General features: G+C 34.6%; 1 protein-coding gene and 1 pseudogene across 9 annotated transcripts in view; one reads left to right on the top strand and one right to left on the bottom strand.

Annotated features, from left to right (window-relative positions):
* LOC145263650 (5-hydroxytryptamine receptor-like) overlaps positions 1-25,540 on the top strand; it is a 1,538,699-nt gene that overhangs the window by 47,468 nt on the left and 1,465,691 nt on the right. The gene's annotated exons all lie outside the window — the stretch shown is intronic.
* LOC145264040 (U2 spliceosomal RNA) lies at positions 15,875-15,978 on the bottom strand (annotated as a pseudogene).

Below are 25,540 nucleotides of genomic sequence, written 5' to 3'. Positions count from 1 at the left end.
AAAATATTTCTGCGATTTATGTTCATTCAAATTTCGTCGACTTTATCTAATCCTAGCGGGTGTACCCGGCGTTGTGTGTAAGGGGGTGTAAAGTGAAGAATAAGCGAAGTAATAAAACGATGTTAGATTTCTTAGAAAAATATCGGCAAACCAAAAAAAAAAAAACATAGCGAAAACAAATGGCATAAGTACCCCTTCGATTCGGTTAACAAAATGGCATAGGAAACCCTTCGATTTGTTTCGATCCATTTTTAAGCAACTGAGCAGTAACCCTCCGATTCGGTTTAGTTCAGTTTTTTAAGAAAGAAAACAAAAAAAACACTGCGAAAAACGAAACAAATGGCATAAGAAGCCCTTCAATTCGGTTAATTCCAGTGTTTTTTAAGCAACTACAAAGTAAAGAAAACTTAAACCGGTTTTCCTTCGTAACTGTTCGTTGTGAATGATCCCGCAACGGTATTAAGTGGTGGCGGGAAAAGGATAAATTTATTAGAGAGAGAATAGAGTTTCCCACTTCCATTGATTGTAACCGATTTTGACCGTGAACTCTCAACAGGAGAAATATAGGAATCTACGATTATCGAGAAAGTGGAGAGGTTATAGGTCAATACACACCTAAGAAAATCTGCTGCAGTTTGTGCATATTACATTTGAATGAAATATCTTGAATTTTAATCCTACTAAGATCAAAATCAAAGGAGAAAAATCAGTTATATATATATATATATATATATATATATATATATATATATATATATATATATATATATAGGCGTCTATGTGTGTCTTCAAATTCGTTTCCCAATACATAAATAAAAAAAAGCACTCGATTCAGCTTTGAAAAGTTAGGGCGAAACCTTGTCGGCCGACTCTACCTCCTTATTTATACAACTTTTTTCCGGTTAATTTTTAGGGTTAAAATGGTTAAAATTAACACTTTTGTGTATTATGCCTTGGATTTTATAAAAAGTTGTAAGTAACTGATTTCTATATAATTTTGTTTGTCTATACCTCGCGATAACTCTATCTTATGCCCAAGGACTCTATTAGGGCTAATAAAATCACTCCATTTTTGGAACTATTTTAATATATTTGTCCAAAATATTTTGTGTATGTTTATTTAGCAGTTTTGCATGGTGCTGAACTCAAATTAAAATGTGATGAGGCATTGGGATTTTTTGGGCTAAATAAGGGGGGTATATGCTGGACCATTTTTTTTCATGGTGCACAACTCAAATTTACATATTTTTAAGGCCTAAAACTGCACCGTTTGTTCATTTTCACCAAGATTTGACATCAGCTGGAGACTTTTGGGGCTAAATGCTAGCCATTTTTTAAATTCTCGTGCTTCACTTGTTTGACATTTTTCATCGGCTGTAAATGAAAGTAAAACAACACTTTATCATTATTTCGAAACTAATGTAGATATGCTTTTTTTTACATCGTAACTGCTTTCTTTGTTTTTGTTTGATAATACGATAAGTAATATGTAATTATTTTTATAACATAAAAACGTGTATTTTACGTAAACAATATTTCTAATTTGATATTTGTACAATTGAATTATTTTCAGTTATTTTTTTAAACCTTTATAAAAAATATAACATTTACGGACTGTAACTAACACAGTTGTTTCAACTAACCGTAGAGCGAAATCAAGCCAGACTAAGGCAGCATTAAAGAAATTCTCTTAATCTGTAATATAATCATAGAAAAGTGCTAAATAATAACCTGAGAATACCGACATCTCTTTGTATCCCTTGTGCCAAAATATCTGGTAGGGTGGTGCCCATTTACTTCTTATTTGGGGGGGGGGCGATTACATTTTCGTTAATTTTTCCGTATTTATTTTTTTTTTTATTCTTACATTTAAGTACATTTATTATAGCCTTTCCCTGTATATACTTAGATAAGGGCTCTTTTTTTTTCATTTTAATGGTTAAAACACATTTTTTTACATTGCAACTGCTTGATAATTCATTCGTGACGTTACCTCGGTCGTTTTCTTAACAATTATGATCTACGCATGCGTGAATGTTGGTATTCCTACTTGCATTGGATTACAATGAATTGCCAATATCATAAAATCGATCGGGTATTGGACAAATAGTTACGATGTTCGTTTACTGGCTTAGCTTCTGACGTTCCAACTTAAAACGGGTATTTCTTATTTTCTTTTAATAACTCAATAATTAATACTTTTTAAAACGTATAAACGTTAATTTTTGCTAAGAACATCTATTTTGTAATTGTTAAAACTGAACGATTTTAAGTTTGTTTTACTTTTAAGTTTTTTCCTGTTTTAAAAATGAAATTTACGGGTATTAAAATAACAAAACTATTTCTATAACTGTGCACAGAAATATTTCTAGACTGAGGCAGAAAAAAAGAAATTCGCTCAAACTGGTACATAGTTCAATATCGTTGTATACTTCTTCTCGTTGTATGCCTTCTCAGAAATATCTGGGGGAGAAGTTTGATGTAATTTGTTGGCGGATGCGATTACATTTTGCTGTTTTAACCGTTTTTCAAAGTAGGATTACAGCAGTTGTTTATCTTTGAAATTATTGTGGAAGTATCGATGCTGCCTATGATTGAGTGGACATGTATCTTAAATATAGAAGGTAAGGCAAAACAACACTTCCTGTGGACTCAATAAACGCCTGGTATAATTGCTAGTATACATATATTTATGGTGGTGCATGTATGTATTTATGTATGTACCTGCTTGTATATATGTGCATGCACGTATATATCTGGATGTATATATATATATACGTGCATATATGCATATATTTGCATGTATGCATATACGTGCATGTATAAATATATGTATATGTACGTATACATGTATATGTATGTATACAGGTATATGTATGTATATATGTATGTACACATGTGTATGTATATATATACGTATGTACGTATATATTTATATACATTTGTATATGTATGCATGTATATATGTGTATATATATGTTTTTAAAAATGTATATATATATATGTATGTATATATATGTATATATATGTATATATACATGTATATATGCATATATATATGTATATATACATGTATATATGCATATATATATGTATATATACATGTATATACGCATATATATATGTATATATGCATATATATATGCATATATATGTATATATGCATATATATGTATATATGCATATATATATGTATATATATGTATATATATGTATATATGCATATATATGTATATATGCATATATATATGTACATATATGCATCTATATGTATATATATGCATACATATATATGTATATATGTATGCATATATATATGTATGTATATATGTATATATATGTATATATATGCATATATATGTATGTATATATGTATATGTATGTATATATATGTATATGGATGTATATATATATGTATATATGCATATATATATGTATGTATATATGTATATATATGTATATGTATGTATATATATGTATATATATATGAATATATATGTATATATATGTATGTATATATATGTACATATATGAATGTAGATATATGTATGTATATATACGCATATGTATGTACATGTACATATATATGTATGTGCATATATGTATGTATATATATGTACATATATGTATGTATATATATATGTATGTATATATATGTACATATATGTATATATCTGTACATACATGTATATATATGCATATATATGTACATATATGTATATATATGTACATATATGTATATATATGTACACATATGTATATATATGTATACATATATGTATATATATGTATATATATGTATGTATATATGTATATATATATGTACATAAATGCACGTATATATGTATATATATATGTATGTGCACATATTCTTATATATGTATATATATATGTTAATATGTGTATATATATATGTATCTGTATATATGCATATATATGTATATATATTCACATATAGTTATATACATGTATATATATGCATATATATGTATATATGTGCACATATATGTATATATATGTACATATATGTATATATATATGTACATATATGTATATATATGTATATATATGTACATATATGTACATATATGTACATATATGTACATATATGTATATATATGTATATATATGTATATATATATGTACATATATGTATATATATGTACATACATGTATATATATGTAAATATATGCATATATATGTGTATATATGTATGTACACCTATATATATATATGTATATATGTATATACGTATGTACATATATGTATGTATATATATATATGTATGCATATATGTATATACGTATGTCCATATATGGTCGTATATATACATGTGTGTATATATATATGTACATATGTGCATATATATGTATATATATGTGTGCATGTACATATATGTATGTATATGCACGTACATATATGTATGTATATGTACGTACATATATATTTACATATGTGTATGTACATAAATGTATATATATATGTACGTACATATATATATATATATACATATATTTACGTACATATATATATACATACTTTTACGTACATATATATTTACATATATGTACGTACATATATATAGATATATGTACGTACGAATATATACCTATATGTACGTACATATATATTTACATATATGTATGTACATATATGTATATATATATATATATGTATATATATGTATGTACATATATGTATATATATATGTATGTACATATATGTATATATATATGTATGTACATATATGTATATATATGTAAGTACATATATGTATATATATGTACTAACATATATGTATATATATATATATATGTACGTACATATATGTACATATATATGTACTAACATATATGTATATACATGTACGTACATATATGTATATACATGAACGCACATATATGTGTATATATGTTTGTACATATATGTGTATATATTTACGTACATATATGTATATATATGTACGTACATATATGTATATATATGTGTGTATATATGTGCATATATGTATATATATGTGTGTATATATGTATATGTGTGTACATATGCATATATATGTATATATATATGTATATATGTATATGTGTGTATATATCCATATATATGTGTATATATATGTGTATACGTATGTGTGTATATACGCATATCTATGTATATATATATGTGTATATATGCATATATATATGTATATATGCATATATCTATAAGTATATATATATTTTATATATGCACATATATATGTATGTATATATCTGTATATATGTATATATACATATGTGTATATATGCATATATATGTATATATATGCATATATCTGTATATATGTATATATACATATGTGTATATACATTTATATATGTATATATGCATATATATATGTGTATATGTGCATATATTTGTATATATATGTCTATATATATGAATGTATCTGTGTATGTATATATGCATATATATGTATATATATATATGTATGTATATGTGTATGTATGTATATATATGCGTATATATATGCACATGTGTGTATATATATGTGTATATATTTATATATGTGTATGTGTATACATGGGTGTATTTATATGTGTATATATTTATATATGTGTATGTGTATACATGTGTGTATATATATGTATATATTTATATATGTATATGCGTATATATATGTGCATATATATGTGTATATATATATGTGTATGTATGTGTTAATATATATATATATATATGTATATATGTACATGTGTGTATATATGTGTACATGTATATATGTGTATATATATATGTACATATGTATGTATGTATATATATATATTATATATATAGTTTATAGTATATATATATATAGTTTATAGTATATATATATAGTTTAGGTTGTTAGCTTATATGCAGGTAAAGTTAGTAAAATAGTAACTTTGTTTTCATATAAGTTTTATCGCCTGAGGAAGTCATTAATTACTAAAAACTAGCTAAATAGTAACCTGTCTCGTATTGGCCAGGCCTCACGTTGCATAACTTTTGTTAATCTGTTGAGAACTGGTGTGTCAATGTGTTATGCCGTGTATATATATATATATATATATATATATATATATATATATATATATATATATATATATATATATATATATATTCACCGAAACTATTCCCCATGCTTACAAACTGTTTTACCGTCGCCTTAAGGAGGATTGCTGCCAACACATACACACACTTTTCCAGTCTGCCCAAGATTTAAAAATTCCGGTGATCGATCATATCTCAATACAAACTAATGAATCTCATTTGTGTCACGAGTAAGTTACTAGAGACTGTGATGAACAGAAGTGGTCGACCACATCAGCAGAAATAACCTGCTCAGAAACATACAAGGTGGTTTCCCTTCTGCAAGATCTACAGCTCATGTCATAACTGTTATATCACACAAGATTACTGCATTTCTCGATAAAGTTTTTCCGCCTTTTGGACACTGTCCCGCTGTTCCTAGTGTTCCCTGTTGAATACAACATGGCGGCCTCCAAATCCAAGGTGAAATATTTGCTGTGACGCCACCTATTAATAAAAGTGTACCTAATGTTCACCATAAGTGATTACATAACAATCCCTCTACATTCATAATCCTTACAATCATCGAGTACCCTTCGGGTCTTGATAATAGGTGACTCCCAAGTAAATATATATATATATATATATATATATATATATATATATATATATATATATATATATAATGGTTTTGCGTATTCCTGGTTTAAAAAAAAAGCAAAAAGAAAACCATTGAATTTTAACGATGTTCTTGATGCTTCTCAATAAAAACCGGCATGTTATGACTTTGTTCAATTTACGTAAAGATGCCGGTCTCCATTAATAACATTAATCGCTTATTGCCTGATGATATCTTTTAAGACTGAAAAAGTAATGTTATTGTAGTTACTTTATCATATTGTTTGAATCATTTATTTATACATCTATAAAAGTAACATTAGCTCTGTGTTTTTGTGTCTATGTGTGTACATTTCTCCACCAAACTACTCTGTAAATCTTCAGTATACAGACTCGTGATTTGACATAAGGGGTATTGAGATTTGTTTTTATCAGTTTTCGGCCAGGTATTTTGCTGTCAAGAGGTAAAAATCCAACGAGTTGACCTTTGAAAACTCGACCCAATTCCTCCACTTATTTTGTGTCTAAACACTTGAAAGTTTTGATGTAAATTACTTGTACATTGTTTTTGATTCGATTCGAGCCCAAAACAATAAATATTTAAGCGGCCAAAGTTAAAAAAATATTCCTGTGGTCTCTAATAAATTACTCAGCAAATTTTTACATAAAGTGTATTCAGATATATAGAAAGCACTTTAATCGATAATGCAATGAATACGAAGGGGATAATGATGCTGAAGATAAAAAATATACATTTATTCGCGTATTTTTTTGTTGTCGTTATTTCTCCATGAATGCATCGTATGACTAGGAGTCGAGGATACTCTACAAAAAGGAGACTAGTTGTAGATCATCGGTAACATGAAACAGATTGTGCTTGTGAATATATATATATATATATATATATATATATATATATATATATATATATATATATATATATGGGGGGTGCGCGCGTGCGCAAGTGGGTGTGTGTGTAAATATATATAAATATGAATGAATAGATTTATCATAGTTGTATTCAGTATTCGAATAATCCATTAACCGGCAGGAGTAAATTATCAATACAAATAACACACACACGCACACACACATGCTATCATATACAAAGAAATAAAAGTTTAAAAAAAAATACTTTTTCGGTCTCTAGCAATCTATTAAGACAATTTTGGAGTCTAAACATTTGAAACTTTACATAAACTGCTATTCAGACATGCAGCAAGTTTTTTAATTATGTGGGGCGAAAATTTGGCTGCCAAGAGGTTGAAATTTAAAGTGTTTGCCTATGCAAGACTCCTCCGCTAATTTCTTGTCTAAACATTTGAAAGTTTAGATGTAGGTTATCTGGACATGAGTAAAACTTTTTAATATTTTGGTATGAACAATAAATACGTATCGAGCAAAGCCCGGTTGAACTGATAGTGTATATATATATATATATATATATATATATATATATATATATATATATATATATATATATTTGTGTGTATATATATATCTATATCTTTCTACCTATCTATCATATATATATATATATATATATACATATATCTATATATCTTAATGTGTATATATATATCTTTCTACCTATCTATCATATATATATATATATATATATATATATATATATATATATATATATATATATATATATATACACGTTTTATTTTTTATTACCGTATTTTCTTAGTTTCGGCTACACTACCGTTTTTTGGCCGTCATGTAGCTTCCTCAGACTTTTACAGAAATGTTCATTTATGGGCTGAGTTGTATGTGTACAGATGAGCGTTTCTTTAAGTATATGTGTGTGTTCGCGCGTACGGCCGCAAGCTAATCCTCTCCAAGCACTTAACAACAAATAAAAATCAAATAGATAAACAGAATCATAGCCCCCCGCCTCCCAACCTAGGCGAGCACCCGACAGGTCAAGATATACTTATCAAGAAATAATCTCACCAACGAGACGCCAGCAACCTAAACCTTAGGACTCGAAATTTAAAGTAACCTCCTCCTCCTACCCCCACATATATCCCCCTCCATCTATCCCTATGCTCTCAGCCACACCAGAGATGAACTCCCAAGATCCTCCACAACCACCTAAACTCCAAAACCTAAGCATTGCCGACATATCAAGCACCCCCTCCTTCCTCTCCCCCTTTCCCTTTCCTCTTTTCCGCTTTTCTCTCGCCCCCCCCCCTTCCCTTTACACCATTCACACTTTCATTCCATCCTAAACGAACATTTCTGTAAAAGTCTGAAAAGCTACATGACGGCCAAAAAACGGTCGTGTAGCCGAAACAATAATGTAACTTAACAGAAAAATACGGTAATAAAAAAACGCGTATTTGCTCTACAACAGTATGGAGCACTTTCTTTAGATTTTTATTAATTACCCTTTCTACTATATATATATATATATATATATATATATATATATAAATTTGATATATACTAATAAACACTGCATGTTTTTGGCCCGATTAAACATTTTACATTAAATAAAAGCGATAAAAACTAATCCAGTTATGTGGAAAAGTTACTTATCTTACCTTTGATCATATTTATTTGTTATATATTTATTTTTCAACAGCTTTTTCGTATCAGTGTATTGTAATACAACCCCTTTTTATTTAATGTAACGTTTAGTCGGCTAGAAAAATAGTGTTTATCGGTATATTTGGAAAATATAAATGGATGCCGACACTGTTGATTACGTTAAGTTTGGGAAAGTAAGTTAAAACTAAAAATAAAAGACTATACAAAATACTTTCAGAAACCCACCGAATATGTCAGCCTATGTAATGGTAACATATATTCAATGGGTTTCTGACACTGTTTTGTGTAGTTTTTAACTTATTCTCCCAAACTTAACATATTCAACAGAGTCCGCGACCATTAGTCTTTTTCAAATACATCGATAAACATTGTGTTTTTCGAGCTGATTTAAAATTTTACATTAATCAAAAAAACACCAAAAATTAACCCAATTATGTGGAAACGTAACTTACCTTCCATTTGCTTTCATTTATTTGTTTTGGATAATTTTTTTCGAATCTGTGTATTGTAACTCCCCCTCACCCAAATACTTTTTAATACAAAAACAAAAAAAACAAAAAAACAACTCGATTTAGCGTTTCAACATTTTAGCAAGGTTCGGCTAATCCACTGATTGTTGGTCGAGTCCAATCCATGCTTGACGGAAACTCCCGAGGATCCGCATCCAAATCTGCAAGCGTACCATTTTTTGTACACTTTTGCGTTTTTTTTTGTTTTTTTTTTTTTCACTTTTTGGAGTTGATTGCTTTGCTAAGAATATAAGAAACATGTATTATTTTTTCTTTTTATTAGGCTTTTCCATTACACCAAATTCAGCAACGGCAACGATTGGCAGGTTACAACTAGTGTATATATATATATATATATATATATATATATATATATATATATATATGAATTTATTATATCCATTCTCTCACATTCTGAAAATCATATATATATATATATATATATATATATATATATATATATATATATATACGGACTCTTCTTATTTCTGCAAATTTGTTGGGCCTTTAAATCCGAATTAGTCGCGATAAGCTTTATTTTCTGCTTAATCGACGTTTACGAATGATCGACGCATTGCAGTATGCAATTTCATGTTGGTTAATCCATATATTTTTATCTCGCTCAACTGCCCATGAAAAATCACATTCGATGCACAAATGAATACCTGAAGGCTGACCACACCAAATAAATCGATTAGCAGTAAGCTGTAATTCAAGTATGTTTGATTAATAACTGCGGAAGATTTACATACTTTTTTTCTTTTTTATTATGTCAATTTCTAGAGTCCTCTTGCGACCTTTCGGGAATCATGGTTAAGCTGCTGCACGAGCCATCTTAACTATGTTATTTGTTTTATTTTTATTTATGGAGTTATTTCATATCGAGGCCACTGTTACTCGAGGGTATGAGTGTATTGTGTTTAATTTAGTAGCATCTTAAGACGAGGAACACTATGGGAATACTAGCATGAATCACTGTTATGAGCTTAGGATTTATTGTTTTTGTAGAAGCTGTGCTAATGTTACAATTTGCTCTTCTGTGAGAAAAATTAACAGGGATACAGTCCACCAGTAATGTGTTCCAGGAAAGAACAGGGTGTGTAAAGAAGTCCAGTCAAAATGAATATTGTCAGACGGAGGGGAGATAAGAAAACTTATTTAAGTAAAAAAAAATTAATCGGTATGATTTTCTTATAATCGGAACCCAAAGAGTAGAGATCAGTCGATAACCTGTTACTAACGATAAAACCGGGAGAGAATAGCGATGGCATAAAAAAGAAAAAAAAACTCATTCCTACTATATGTTTAAGGATGAGAAAAAAGTGAATAGATGGCCCATAATGTTGGCACACTACACACAAGCGTAGCTGTATGTAGTAATATGAGATAATCGTCTATTAATCGCTCACTAGCTCATGCAAGTGGACGGTCGCGCAGAGCTATGCTTTGACTCCTTTTCAAGCAAACTGGCTTGCTGAACATCAACGCCCAATATCAACTTTTAAGCGGAGAAATAGAAGCTATATTCGTAAGGATGATATGGATTTATTGACCAGGATGGTCGCAGGAAAAGTCTGAAATGTGATGTTTTAAATTTTTTTAAAATTTTATAGTGGCTAGCTTTTTCACTTTTCCGATTTTGATAATTAGCTTTTCTTCGGACGCAACAGACAACAACTGTCAGATTTTTAAAAGTAATTGTTTTTAAAAATCCGACATAGAGACAGAAAGCTTGTCTGGTTGTGCGTGTTTGTGTTTTATTCCATTTTCTTTTAATGTTTGCAAAGCAGTTTCATAATACTTATTATGTACGTTAAAGAAAAAAAAGTATCTCTGTTTTTAAAAGAAAAAAATACGGGTTTACAAATTACCCAATTTACTAGAGAGCGCACTATAAAAAAAACACAGGTCTGCCTGTATCTAGATGACGACCCACTAGATTTTTTATTTCATTTTCGCCCCAAACAAGGCAGTGCCATTTTGATGTAAGGGGGTTACTATCTAGGACCCAATTTGTGGGGTAATATGTGGGGTGCTTAGCAGCAAAATGTATGTTTGCATTGCGCATGAATTTACGCACGACAGTACAATCGGGGAAACAGAAAACCGGAAGTGAATTCCAAAGTCTAGCAGTTCTGGGGAAGAAACTATTAAAGTAGAAGACTTAGGTAATGCCAACGATTTCTATTGTGTAGGGTTGGGATTTTGCTGCTTTTCGGGGGTAATTACGTCGAAGTAGTAATATAGCTTGTTGATCGTAGAAGCATCTACCATTAAATACTTGTAAAATAGGCAGAGGGATGTAACATTTCGTCGATTGGACAGCGGCTGAAGCCTAGTTTGTAATGCGGAATCTATAAAGGTTGGCAACTATCTTTGGAACCCTGTCTAAAAAGGAGAGCCTAGTAGCAGATGCACCAGCACTAATATGGCAACAATACTCTATGCAGGGATTAATGGTGACCTTGTACAGGTGCAGGATACTCGCAGGAGTTATTAGCTTTCTAGCACGGTAGAGAGAGCCCACGTCCCTGAGGAGTTTTGGGTTTTTTTTTTTTCTCAGATGGACGGCTATATGCAAAAGAAATCTAAATGACGTCATTGACATACAAAAAAGACGATAAAAAGAAGAAAGAGGACAATCTCGGGAGAGATGTGAATAACGTTTGATATCACGCTAGACGCGTGAAAACGTCCGAGATCACGTGAGAGGTCTGGTTCATGATCGTGACGTAGGTAAAAAAGTGAGTTGAATTTATATTTTCTGTTAACCAGTAGAGAAAATAAAGATTTGAAAAAAGAGATTACGTTAGAGACAAGTATATCCTTCGGTCATAACAATACGGAAATAAATGTCGTTATTACAAATAGCGAGTTGTTCTTTTCTATGCTTTCTCTTATTTGCGGCTGGGTATGTACGTGTTGGTTCTCGGACAACTTCACTAATGCACGAAAGGAATTATCAATTGTTGGCAGACTGGTATTTATTGTTCATTGGAAATGAAACCAATATGCAAAATGTATTATTTTTTTTTTCCTCGAAAAAGGAAACAGTTGGTTGAAGAATAATACATTGGACTTGTGAATATGGTAAAATTGTTCTTTACTTATGCTCTATTTTTCATCTTGACGGACTTATATCAACAGAGAATTGCTATGCACAAATTATATAAAATATTCGCAAAAACGGGCATTTTCACAAAACACGCGCACATTTACACACATACACACACACACATATATATATGTGTGTATATATATGTATATATATATATAAATTATTCTAACTATCAACAAACACTAGTGGTTCATGCTTTTTGCCCAGCGAGGAAGCCACCTTTTGATCGATTTCCTAAGGCTTTACGTTAGGGCCATCAAACAATTGTCAGGAGAACGAAGGAAAGTAAAAACTATTAGTCGCCGAATTCGGCCTGATACATTCGACAATCTAGAGTGTTCAAACAAGTGAAAGTTGGGAACGCTAGTTGGTTGCATTAGTTATCATTCTGCAGACTGTGTCCATCCTTAAGTATTCTTAGGGGAGCTTGCTCATTATACTTAAAGAATTATTCTTTATATCTACAGACCCCAGTGGTTTATGCTTAACCAATCATCACTGCAAGTCATGAAATTTGAAACCAGCCACTAAGCCACCTTTTCTTTCCTTTGCTAAGCAAAGAAGCAAACATTTACAAAAATTCCGAACCTGTCACTAAAAAATACATTCCAACACACGTCCACATTCCAAAAGCATACAGTACATATATGACAACTGTATCATTTGCTCGGGTCCTATGTACTGTTCCTAACTTGCTTTACGTGTAACTACCCTTTATGTAAACTTTCAAATGTTTAGACCAGAAATTTTCTGAGTAATTTAGTAGAGACCACAGAGGAAATTATTTAAATATTTGACCCCAATTTAGGTCCTTAAAAACTTATTGCTTGCGTCTCAAATCACACGTCCAAGTTACCTACATCTAAAATTTCAAGTCTTTAGACCCAAAATTGGAGAAAGAGTTTACTAAAATTTGCAAAGGCCAACTCTTTCAACTTTGACGTTCTGGTAACGAAATCATCGCTCCAAAACTACTTAAAATGCTTGCCGAATGTCTGAATACCCGTTATGTAAAATTTCAAATATTTAGACCAAAAATTGACTGAGTAGTTTGCTAAAGACGGTAAAACTTTGAACGTCGATCCTTCGACATCTGAAATTTTCGACCCAAACCGATTAAAGAGCTTGCTCTGTCTCTGAATACCCTATATGTAAAATGTTAAATGTTAAGACAAGAAATTAGCTGAGTAATTTGATACGCGAGGTCAATATTTAAAAAAAAAACTTTGACCCATTCGTTCACCCATTAACCTTCATCATTTTGGTTTAAAATTGAATGAAACAGTCTGACCCATATCCAAATAACCTACATTTATAATTTTATGTGTTTAGACTCAACATTGGCAGATTAATTTGGAAAAGTTTTCAAAGCTTAATTCGTGAAAATTTTACCCCTTGACAGCAAAATTTCTGTCCGGAAAACTATTAAAAAGATTTCCCCTAATCTCTTATGTCAAATCTCGAGTCTGTAGACCAAGAATTGACAGACTAGTTTGGCAGGGGAATGCACACACACAGACAGATATCCAGACAATTTTACTTTTATAGATATATAGATAGACAATATTTCATTTTAAACTAAGCGGGTTTATTTTTTTGGCATTCGAAGTTTTAATATATAAAGCGACCCATATTTACATCAATATATATACATTGATTCACACACATACACACGCATGTACATAATATATATATATATATATATATATATATATATATATATATATATATATATATGTGTGTGTGTGTGTGTGTACCTGAAAGTAAGCATCCTCAAGATAATAAAAAATATCTTATATTTATGAAAATGTTCATTCCTCTTTCGGCAACTGTCTTTTACAAAATCTATCTTAATAAAAATAAGCCAGTATCGATTCGCGCCCATGGAATATCGCCGTAGAACGATCGTATCTCAGATATCCTTACAATGATAACAATCCTTGCAATTCATCAAGGAAACGATCAGATACGCAGAAAGCGTATATTATTAGAAGAGGGCGGGGGGCGCATCATATTCCAGGATCATAATAACGGTAAGCTTTCTCCGGAAAAGATACCAATCTTTGCAACATGGCCCGTTAAGTGGCACATTTCATTGTGACATTTCCGGAGGAAGATGAATCATGGGAACGTTCACTTCAAACCATCTTTAGCAATAAGAAATATCTATGGTGAAACATTGTTATCATTCGATCGTAGATTTTAAAGAACGTTGAACTATAAAAGATTTTCCCCCTTTTTATTGCTTTAAAACTCAGAAAATATATTTCATGGGCGCTCTTCAATGGAAACCAACGACACCCGAAAGAGAAATGACCCCATTAAAATTCTGTTATCAGGATTGAAGTCGGCTATTTAAACACCTAAAAAGTACGTTAGAGATACGCCCATTCAATCCGTACGGATGTGACGAAAAATGTTAGTGCAAAATTCAGCATCATTATTCGTAGCGTGACAGACAAAAATATTGTATAAAAATTCAGCATAACAGACTGACAAGAATGCTTTTCAAATACCTTCGTGGCTGACAGCAGAAAAATCTTTTGACAACGTATACGTTCCACTTATATATATGAAAAATAAAAATGAACTCATAGGCGGTTACATTTAAATTCCAAACAGTGCGAAGACATCCGTGTCCGTGTGGCTTAAGCTTTTATACGTGATATAGAAATATACTTGTAATTGAACGGTAAGAAAAAAAGCGACTTTTATTCGCTCATAAACGAACAAGGTCGATAGCCATTAGTCGCGTGCTCTCGTGTAATTAATGAATGCGTGAATGTAGGATTGACATGCAATTCTTAAAGATAAACTAAAATGACCGAAAAATGGGCTGAAATAACTTTAAAAAAAGTAACTGACTTAGAATGACTTTAATGAAGTTAAGGATGAATTGAATGGCCTTAAGAATGACGTGAATGCTTAAAAAATAACTGGAATCCTTAAAAAACAACTTGAATGATCTGGAGAATTACTTGAATGGTTTTGAGACTGACTGGTTGTAAAGTGGGTGAACATTTTACATTAATACAAGAAAATTATTCCCCACATTATATCACAAAGTTACAAATGTAAGTACAACATGTAGTAAGAACATATACTACACTTTGATCTTGGCCAAAAGGCAAAGAAAAGGGAATTTATTTGCTCCCCCACCGAGCAAATAAGGCACAAGGCCGATTTTTTATGTGAGGAGTGAAGAAGAACTGGGGACCAAATCCCCGGGGAGTAGGAGAGCTGGATAGTGACAATTGGTATGAAGGGTTGCCCCTACATTGACCAAGGTTTATATGCGGGTTTGTATTTATTTGCTCCCCTAGTGAGGAGTGAAGGGGAAATGGGGAGTAGGGGAGCTGGATAGTGGCAATTGGCATGAAGGGTTTACCCTATATTGACCAAGGTCTTATATGTGGGATTGCTCCCCCATATGGTATTTGCTTGCAGTATCTGCTGGAACAGATACTACACTTTGATCTTAATATTTAATTTATTCCGTTTTAAGAAAAAATTACAATTAATTTTTTTTAAATATAAAAGTAAACAAATTTAAAAAGTAAAATCTCTAAAAAAACAAAACAAATTTAGGCACAAGGCCCTATAAGATCTTGGGAGGAGAGTGTTGCAGGGTATTTCTAACTAATGTAAAAATTGGAGTCTTTGGCGAATTACTCTTGACTGGCAACATTTACGACAATACCTCATTCACTCTGTGGAATCTAAAGCTAACTAATGAATTACCAGCGTTTAAGCAAAAAGCATATATTTACAATTTCTGTGTATGTGTGCATTTTTTGTTTAAATTAAAATAAGTGTGTATGTGTGCGTGTGTGTGTGTGTGTGTGAAAAAAAGTTCAATTCATTGGAAGAATAAAAGTTCTTAATTTGGTAACAAATAATTCGTGTTGGGGAGTGGGGAAAACAAACTAGAAAAATTATCAAATAAAATTTCCTAGTGCATTGTTAGTAAGGTCCTTCCCTGAGCTAATCTAAGTAGTTAAATCGCCTACTGTTTTCCGGGGCACCGAAAACAAGCGGGGAGATCCCTAGTGGGTATTGGGGTGGATTCTTATCGGGTATTGGGGGAAAAATAAATAAAGCATCAAAAACAGAAAAGGTGGGGGGGAATGGGGATGTGCTAGAAGGCGACCTCCGAGTAAGTGTTGGCCAGGGGGGACAAAACAAAAAAGGGGGTAATGGTAGGGTAGCCTCGGAAGGTTCTCTAGTGCTAAAACAAACAATCGGGGGACCGGATCTCATTTGTACCACCAGTCAGGAGTCTCTTTAATTTTCTATTGCTAATCTAGCGGGATTGATTCCGTAGGACCCAGTACCGTGCATGCCATGCCTATGGTGGTAACAAGAATTCAAACTTGGCGTCTCGTCGGATGCACAAGCTAGTGTCATGCACCCACATCCTGTCAAAGACCACTCGAGGCAACTTCCTTCAATCGCATCTGATCATTACTTTAAGAAGATTTTTAAAGTAGACGATCACATCCCGATCCGGAACAGATGTCCCTTCGCGGACTTGCTTGAGGCGTGTGATCCATATGACCATTCTCGCTACTGCTAGGATCTCCAGAAAACCCATTCTTTTCTCCCTAGGTAGCGGCGGATCAATGTTCTCCACAAAGTATGACTCGTGAGTTCAAGCAGGTGCGTGGTATCGATGCGAGCCGTTACCTCGTTGACGTACCCTATGAGTGTCTTAAACCTGCTGCAGCGGAAAAAAGCATGGCAGACCGTTTCCTTCATGCTTTCCTCGCAGCGCAGGCAATAGACCCGGGTCTCTTTGTCCAAGTGGAGTTCGTCAAAGAGCGTCAGTGCGTTCCAGACAAGTCGCCAGTTAAGGGAAAATTCCGAGTTGGTAAGAAAGTCCCGTCCCGTTCCCCAACTCAACTGGGAGTGGACCTCATCTAACGACATCTCCATCCGCTTAACTAGCGGTGTGCTGTTGTGCTACGCCCCACTAGCTCCCGATAAAGCCTGTTCTTAGACTGTTCGAGGACACTTGTTCTCGGCAACGCTCTAAGTACGGACGGCCATTCAGCATAGAATTTTTGGTCGAAGCTCGGCGGAGACCGAGGGGTCAGATGAGAGATTGTAAAACAAGCTTCTAACCGCAATGACCCATTGAACGTCTACGTACAGTGAACCGTTCAGAAAGGGCAACCTCTCTGCGTACTTGTGACACAGGAGATCGGGATTTCGAATACAGACATCTCTGCAAACCTAATGCTTACCCTTGTTCCACAAGAGTGAATCGCGGTACTCCTGTAAGCTGATTCGTTTTTCTGCAGGAAGGGGAAGTATGTACAGACGGTAAAGGATGAGCGGAAAGACGTATGTAACACACGCCTCCGCCCGACCCTTCAAGGACAATTTCCTTCAAATGCAAGTCTTGACAGAGGTTTTGTCCTTGCTCTCCACTTCCGACCAGTTTTTCTCCAGCTAGAGGCTGTGTCCGAACCACACACCGAGGATCCGGACCGGGCCGTCGGTCCAACTGAAGATGCCCAGAAGCGAATTTACTCTGATCCAGGCACCCAACCACATACCTACCGACTTACTGAGATTGAAGACACCCCCCGTAACTTCTTCGTCTCGGGCGAGCGCCTCGGTGACCGCTTGAATATCTGTGTGGCAAGACATGAACACGGTAACGTCATCGGCGAACGTGGAAATCCTGGCTCGTGTGCCTCATGGAGAGCTATCCCACGCATGACTGGTGTAGTCGCCTCGTCCCTTAACTTGAGAAGGAGGGGTTCCAAGGCCAGGACGTACAAGAGAGGCGACAGCGGACAACCGTGTCGCACCGACCGGGAGACAGCGAGTGACTCTGACAGCTTATTGTCGGCCTGTCATACAGTGCAAAGATACACTTGCGGAAGTCAGGATTAAAACCGTCGGCCACCAGCACAGATTCCTGGAACCGATGGTATCGAAAGCCTTGGACTGATCAAAACTGATCAGCGCGGCCTCGCCGTCGTCTTCTGTCCCATCTATGATCGTGCATATCAGATGAAGATTGTCCTGAATCGATCTCCCCTTCACAGCATAGCTCTGGTCTGGTTCGATCAAGTCAGTGATGACAAACTGCAACCGATTCGCAAGAACCTTGGCCAAAATCTTTAACTCTGTGTTTAGCAGAGTCAAGGGCCTGGAATCGTCTAAGTCTTCCTCACCTCCATGCCGTTGAGCTTTCCTCAGCAATGTGATCACTCCCTTGGACACCTGCCCAGGGATGGAACCCTGAACAAACTTATGGTTGAAAATATCCTTCAGAATAGGGACTAACATGAGCGCCAGCTTCAAGTACAATTCGTAGGGTAGACCATCAAGCCTCGGGGGCTTGTTGCAGCCGACCTGCTTCAACGCATTAATGATCTCATGTTCAGTGATGAGACCATAACAGCTAGCCGCTCGAGCCGCAATAGCTCCCAAACTCTTCGACCCTGAGTCTGGGTAGTTGAGTGAAGCGCTCCGATAGATGCTTCCAAAACCCTTCGCAAATCTCCCGCGTCAACACGAGGGCGTGCCCTTCTAGGTCGTTTACTTTTCGAATGTGGCCGCCCGAGCCACGCCTTAGAGCAGCCTTACGCTCATCAGAGTCTACATTAACAGCCTCGTTCGAGACTTTCATTAACCTAGCCCTAACTATCGGGCCCTCGTACCGCTCGCTAGCCAAGCGGTTGAGGTCTTGTTTAGCTAGCCCAATCTCTAGGGAGCCCCCTCCACATCTAGTGTCAGCCTATTCTCTATACGCTTCTTGGACTTAGCCTTATCTAGCGCGAGGCGTTGGCTATACTGGACGGAGAAGCGTCGAATCTTAGCTTTAAGGCTAACACCCCACTAATGCCCGTTGGATTTACTCTGTAACCGTCAACCGGTAGTCCTCCAACAAGGTGCTGTTGAACTGTCAGTATCCGGCCAGTTTAGGCATAGTGCTCAAGTCCAAACGGGCCATAACAAGTTTATGGTCCGAGTGTCCTAAAAAGTGGAAGCAAGATATGAAGTCTACATCGCCTCTTCTGACTATTATCCGATCAATGTAAGTACTTGAATGGGATAGCATATCAGGATGCCACGTCTACATCTACCGCCCCGGGTGATCCATGCGAAATCTGTCGACCAGGTCGCACGAAGCCATTAGGTCAGACAGACTGCTGTCACACTACACCGACCCGCTTGTCCTCCTGATCTTATCTACCTTGGGATCAAGGATGGCATTACAATAACCCATTTAGACTACCCTCTCCGGATCATCTATAAAACCCTCCACCCCTCGAAAGAAGGAAGCCCTCTCCACAGCGGAATTATGCGCGTAAACTGCGACTATCCGAAACACACTGCTAATAACGGCAACATCGACGACATTCGCTCGACCGTCTACTTGGGCGTGAACAACATTCACCGACGCTGATAGGGTGCGATTTACTAGCAAGGAGATTCCACGACTATAGGTATTGCATATGCTGAGTAAACATCGTACTTGCTCACCAGCACCTGACAATCCCCGTCACAAACAAAGTGGGTCTCCTGTATAGAGGCAATATCTATCTTGAGGGACACCAGATCTCTCAGCACGCGCGCGGCATGGCTTCGACATCTGAGGCCCCTCACATTATAAGTAGCCAAGTTTAAAGTCATGGCCACCTACCTTATTCAGTGTCACATACGGGCCTGAAGTCCCCGAGGGTGAGGGCGTGGCAGGCCTGTCTATGGCTTCTTGTCAGTAAGTCTGCAGAGGGTACCCATTCTTGGCCACGCCTCCCACGTCCAGGCGGAATATTAATTGTAAAACCCTGTAGAAGGAGGGGTGAATATATACAGGGACTCTGCCCTCACATTTAAAAACTGCATTCTTCGCGGCGTCTATCCACGTTCAGAGGGCCTCAATCCTGGAATCCTTGTTGACCCTAAAAATGTGGTCAACAAGGGAGCGTCCTTGAACTGGGTTGAGTCGGTGACATTATCGCTACCGACGTAGAGACAGTTCTTTAGATGGTTATAACGGACCTTCTGCTGGCCTTTCAGTTCTTTTGTTGCCTAAAGAGAGCCTGTCTAACAGATCCTTCCTTCTGGAAGGAAGAGAAGCCTCTTTATCCGCTCCGTGCGGATTGGTGGTGGGGGGATTTTTTTTCCTTGACTGGAGGGGGAGTTGCTTCAGGGGGCCTAGAGGAGGGGGTGTCGTGTGTCGTGTGTTGGGGTGTTTGGTTGCGGGGGAGGTGGGTTTTGGGGGTCGTTACTCGACCTTTCTGAGGATAGATTTGAGGTTCAAGAAGGAAGGGGGGATTGTTCTGGCTGTTTGGGTGAGTGGGATTTGGGGGGTTCAGCCTCGGTTGTTGGATATTGTCTTTGCGGGTAGGGGTGTCTCCCTTGGGTCTCCTGCTTTGCCTCCTCCTCCTCGTTCTCTTGTTTACTGGTGCTGCTGTTGTGGTCTCTTCTGTGTGTGTGGCTGTCTCTAGACGCTCTGACGCTAGGTCTTCCTCAGAGTCTTGGAGCTTCCTCTTGTTTGAGAAAGAAGGCGCCTCAGTGTCCATGGAGGTGATTTCGGGTTGGATTTTACATATGTATAGATACACAATGTATACTATATATATATATATATATATATATATATATATATATATATATATCTTTTGTATGTATGCTATTTATATTATTATATATATTTGATAGATATATATCTATGTATATTATATAATGTACCTATTTACTATGCCTCCCCACGGGACAGAGTTAGACACCAGGGTCGTTTTTTTAACCTGGGAAAAGGTACAAAAATAAAAATTGTCTCAGTCGTGAAGGATTTCTCCTCCACCGAAAGAGAACAAGAAATGGAAGTGCAGCATCTGAAGAACAGATACTACACTTTGATCTTGACCAAAAGGCCAATACCATAGTAAAACTTTATTTTAAGTAATTAAAATGGGTATCACTTAAACTATACTGATATTTATTATATATCAAGTACATATACATATATATATATATATATATATATGAAGTGTATATATGTATGCATGTATATATATATATATGAAGTGTATATATATATATATATATATATATATATATATATATATATTGATTTTATTGCAAAAAGTCAGTTTCATAAACGCAATACCCAATTTTATCTTTATTCGGATTCATAAGTTGTTTACTTATTTCAATTATGTTTATCCATGTTATTACTTAAGTGTATATTAGTTTTACAGTGGAGAACACAAACCTTGCCTTCTCAAACTGACCAGTTAAATCAGATTTCTCCCTATGTTTATTCGGCCTATTTACTATTTTTTGCGGTAACATCAGATAGTGAAGGTATTTCATACTTCGAATAAAACAATCCGGCTTGAGCTTCGAATTGTGTTTTATTAGACTATTTGGTCAGTGTTTTTATTTAATGGAAACTTTTCTCATGCAAAGTTGTCCTTAAAAACTGCTTTACACGTTCAATTTTATTCCCTCGAAATTCAGACTTCCTTGTCTTACTCTATAAGAATATTTACAAGCTAGACATGAAGCCATCGAATCAACAGACTTGATATCGGCGGTTGGAGACTTTAGTTGCTGGAACAGTTCTATACAGGCATGCATCAAGAGGATTAAAGAGAATAGACCCCAGCAGAGTGAGAAATAAAGTGCACAGACGACAGAAGGTTTCAACACAGTTGTTGTAACCAGACATATGTGCGTGGTCCAGATATCGATTAAGAATAGACTTGTACATTAAGATTAGGCGCTTAAATTCCCAACGGACAAACCCGAAACACAGATATCCGATGCGTTCTTTGAATACTAACAACTGGTAGAACTATACTTGTTATTCAGAAAGGCTTTCAAACACTATTTTAGAGTCTGATATGATTTTAACGAGTATTGAACCTCGCTCGTCCTACTCATTAGCTAACATTCTCAGTATTTTTCCGAATTGCCAAATGCAATCTTTGAAGACTTTCTTTTATATTTGAGAGCATTATCTCGATCAAAGGAGCAATAGCTTTTCCCCGGACTCTGTTTTAATATCCACAATTTGGCAGTTTCAAAGTGGAATACGGTATATGATAATGACATGTGCGCTATATTATACAAATAGACTAAGAAGAAAACCGTAGGATTTCCACCTGTTTTCCATAAAAAAAAGATTTATTGTAGTCGAGAGCAAGCTGAAGGAAACTATTTTCCTTTATTAATACGCCAATGCGCATTATAATTTGACTCATCTGTATTTTCCAAATTACTGTTCGATATTGTGACTCTGTCTTTGGTTTGGTTCCAAGGTTATTGTAGCAAAGGTAGTGGCCACAATGTCAGGTGTCTACTTGTGCCTTTAGCACACATATATTAGAGAGCAAGAGTGCACTAGTCTTCCTCTTATACTACCGGACTCGTTTGGTCACTCTAATAAAATAGCAGGAATCCCCGGCGTTGCCCGCTCGTAAAATACTTATAAATGTGATATTTTTATTTACACAGATTTCGTATTTATTATTATGCAGTAAAATAGTCGTGACTTCAAAATAGAAATAAGATTTGAGTTCCATCAGCTAGAAACCGAAACCAAAACATAACAAAATATAGTTCTATAATTGAAAGTTAAACAAAGACTGAAGTTTATTTGTACCCAATATTGGTGGACTGTGGAAAGGAGCGTGAATTTTATTAAACATCTTATTCTTTATCTTAGTCTCCTTCGTGACTGAGTCTATAGCGTGCTGGGTTACAGATCGAAGGAACAGCAAATGTGTGCAAAAATAGATAATCTTCGAATCGAACATTTTTTTTTAACTAAAGGATGACATTTCCAAGAAAGAGAAGCTGTGTAAAACTATGATTGATCATTTGGTGACAATTGATCAAGCGATGTAAACGTCATCGTGTACACAAACCAACCTTGTGACAAACGCACCCAAAAACACATCGCGATGTAATAAAGTGTGTTCATTTGATCGGGTGAAGTTTTAAAGTTTTGAATAATTCAAAAAACTTAGCGTTTTCCCTTGGGCCAGCAGACGGCTTCGATAATTCGGAAACCCCAATGCTGATTTTGTGAAAAAAAATGATGTGTTTTAAAGATCGCAGGAAATCATTGAAGAGAATATTGCCGAATAAATGTTTGCTGAAATACTTCGAACATAACCTTTGGATATTTCCTCTGACGATGATTTTATCCAAGAAAAAATATGAAACAAATATTTTCTGCTTCAGAAACTTGTATATGAATCATATCATTTGGATCATTCTAATTATGCTTCTCATCTTTCGTGTTATTCCCAGATTAAAGAAACGCGTTCTACGTTACAGTCTTCTAGAGGTTGAACGTTCAAATCTCAGTAATGGTCACACTCAAAATACAATTCTGAATTATGTAGACCTTCTGCTTCTATATCATTTGGACTATTGTGATTTCTGTTCTCATTTGAAGTGCGATTAATTATCAAATTTAACTGTTTCTCATCGTTTGGTTTCTGTATTGCCAAATGCTCTTCTCGAAAACTTTTTACAAGTTCTAATTCGTGACTTATTGGGTATTTCACTATTTCCAAAATTTGTTTTGCAAAATCGTTCATTTTTTTGACGGTGTGGAATTACTTAATGACAAAATGAGTTTGTCGCGACAGCACAATTTGATTTAATTTATTAAAAAAACTTTACAAAATTTCTTATTTAACGAACATTCTTTTCATATATTTATTTCCTTGTGAGGCAATATTTCTGAGAAAATAATTCGGCGTTTGCAATTTTTTACAGAAAGCAGTAGATTCCGTATGTACTTTTTCAATTGTCGTTACGTGTAGGTACTAATTAATTAAGACTTCTATCTAGTTATTGTCGTTACGTGTAGGTACTAATTAATTAAGACTTCTATCTAGTTATTGCTGACGAAACACATTTTATAGCTGAGGATTGAGTATTCGTATAAGTTTTATTATTCAGAATTATGTCCTTATTTTTAGTGTTATTTTTGTAAAGATTGGTGACGTCATAAATGAAGTACTTCAGTACTTCGTAATTGTAGTACTACAATTAGTGACCTAATAAATGAAGTAGTTTAGCTCTTTTGCTTTTTGAAGGTTCAATTCTCAGTGCGGGCGACACTAAAAATAGAATAACGAATTACCTATGGCGGGAAGAATGTTTTTATTAGTAGTATTTAAACTATTCTAACTATTATTCACATCTTGAATGATATTTTTGTACGTTTTGGTGTATGTAACCGTCCGACTCTAATCTCAACTTTGATTTTTCTGTCGAACTCACGAAACTCTGAACTGAACGGAATCCTTAATTTAAGCTATGCTCTCTTTCGTCCAGCCATGACTGGGTAGACATCTCAAGTAATTTCTGATTGTATTTTGAATATTCTTGCAAGGACCCGTGGCGTTGTGTATACAGAAATTAGTTTTTGTTTTATGGCATATCAACCCTTTTCAGGTTATTTAATGCCGAATCCAAAGATTTTGAAGAGCAATTTTTTAACAGAATATATTTGTTGTTTCAATTCGGTTTCAATTTAACCCATAGTTGGGAGCCTTACAGGTACTACCACTCCGGGTCAGAGCGGACCTGGGGACAATGGCAATTAAAGGGTGGCTCCACACTCCCCAAAGACGGCAAGCTGGCGTCTCACCACTTTTAGTTTAAGGTCATATCCAAGACCAAAGAAATTAATAACAATTAATTGTAAGTTAG

The sequence above is a fragment of the Euprymna scolopes genome, chromosome 39, assembly GCF_053919585.1.
Source record: "Euprymna scolopes isolate OS-2025 chromosome 39, ASM5391958v1, whole genome shotgun sequence".
Lineage (NCBI taxonomy): Eukaryota > Metazoa > Mollusca > Cephalopoda > Sepiida > Sepiolidae > Euprymna > Euprymna scolopes.
The sequence above is the reverse complement of the archived record's forward strand: the minus strand, read 5'-3'. Positions and strand labels throughout refer to the sequence as shown.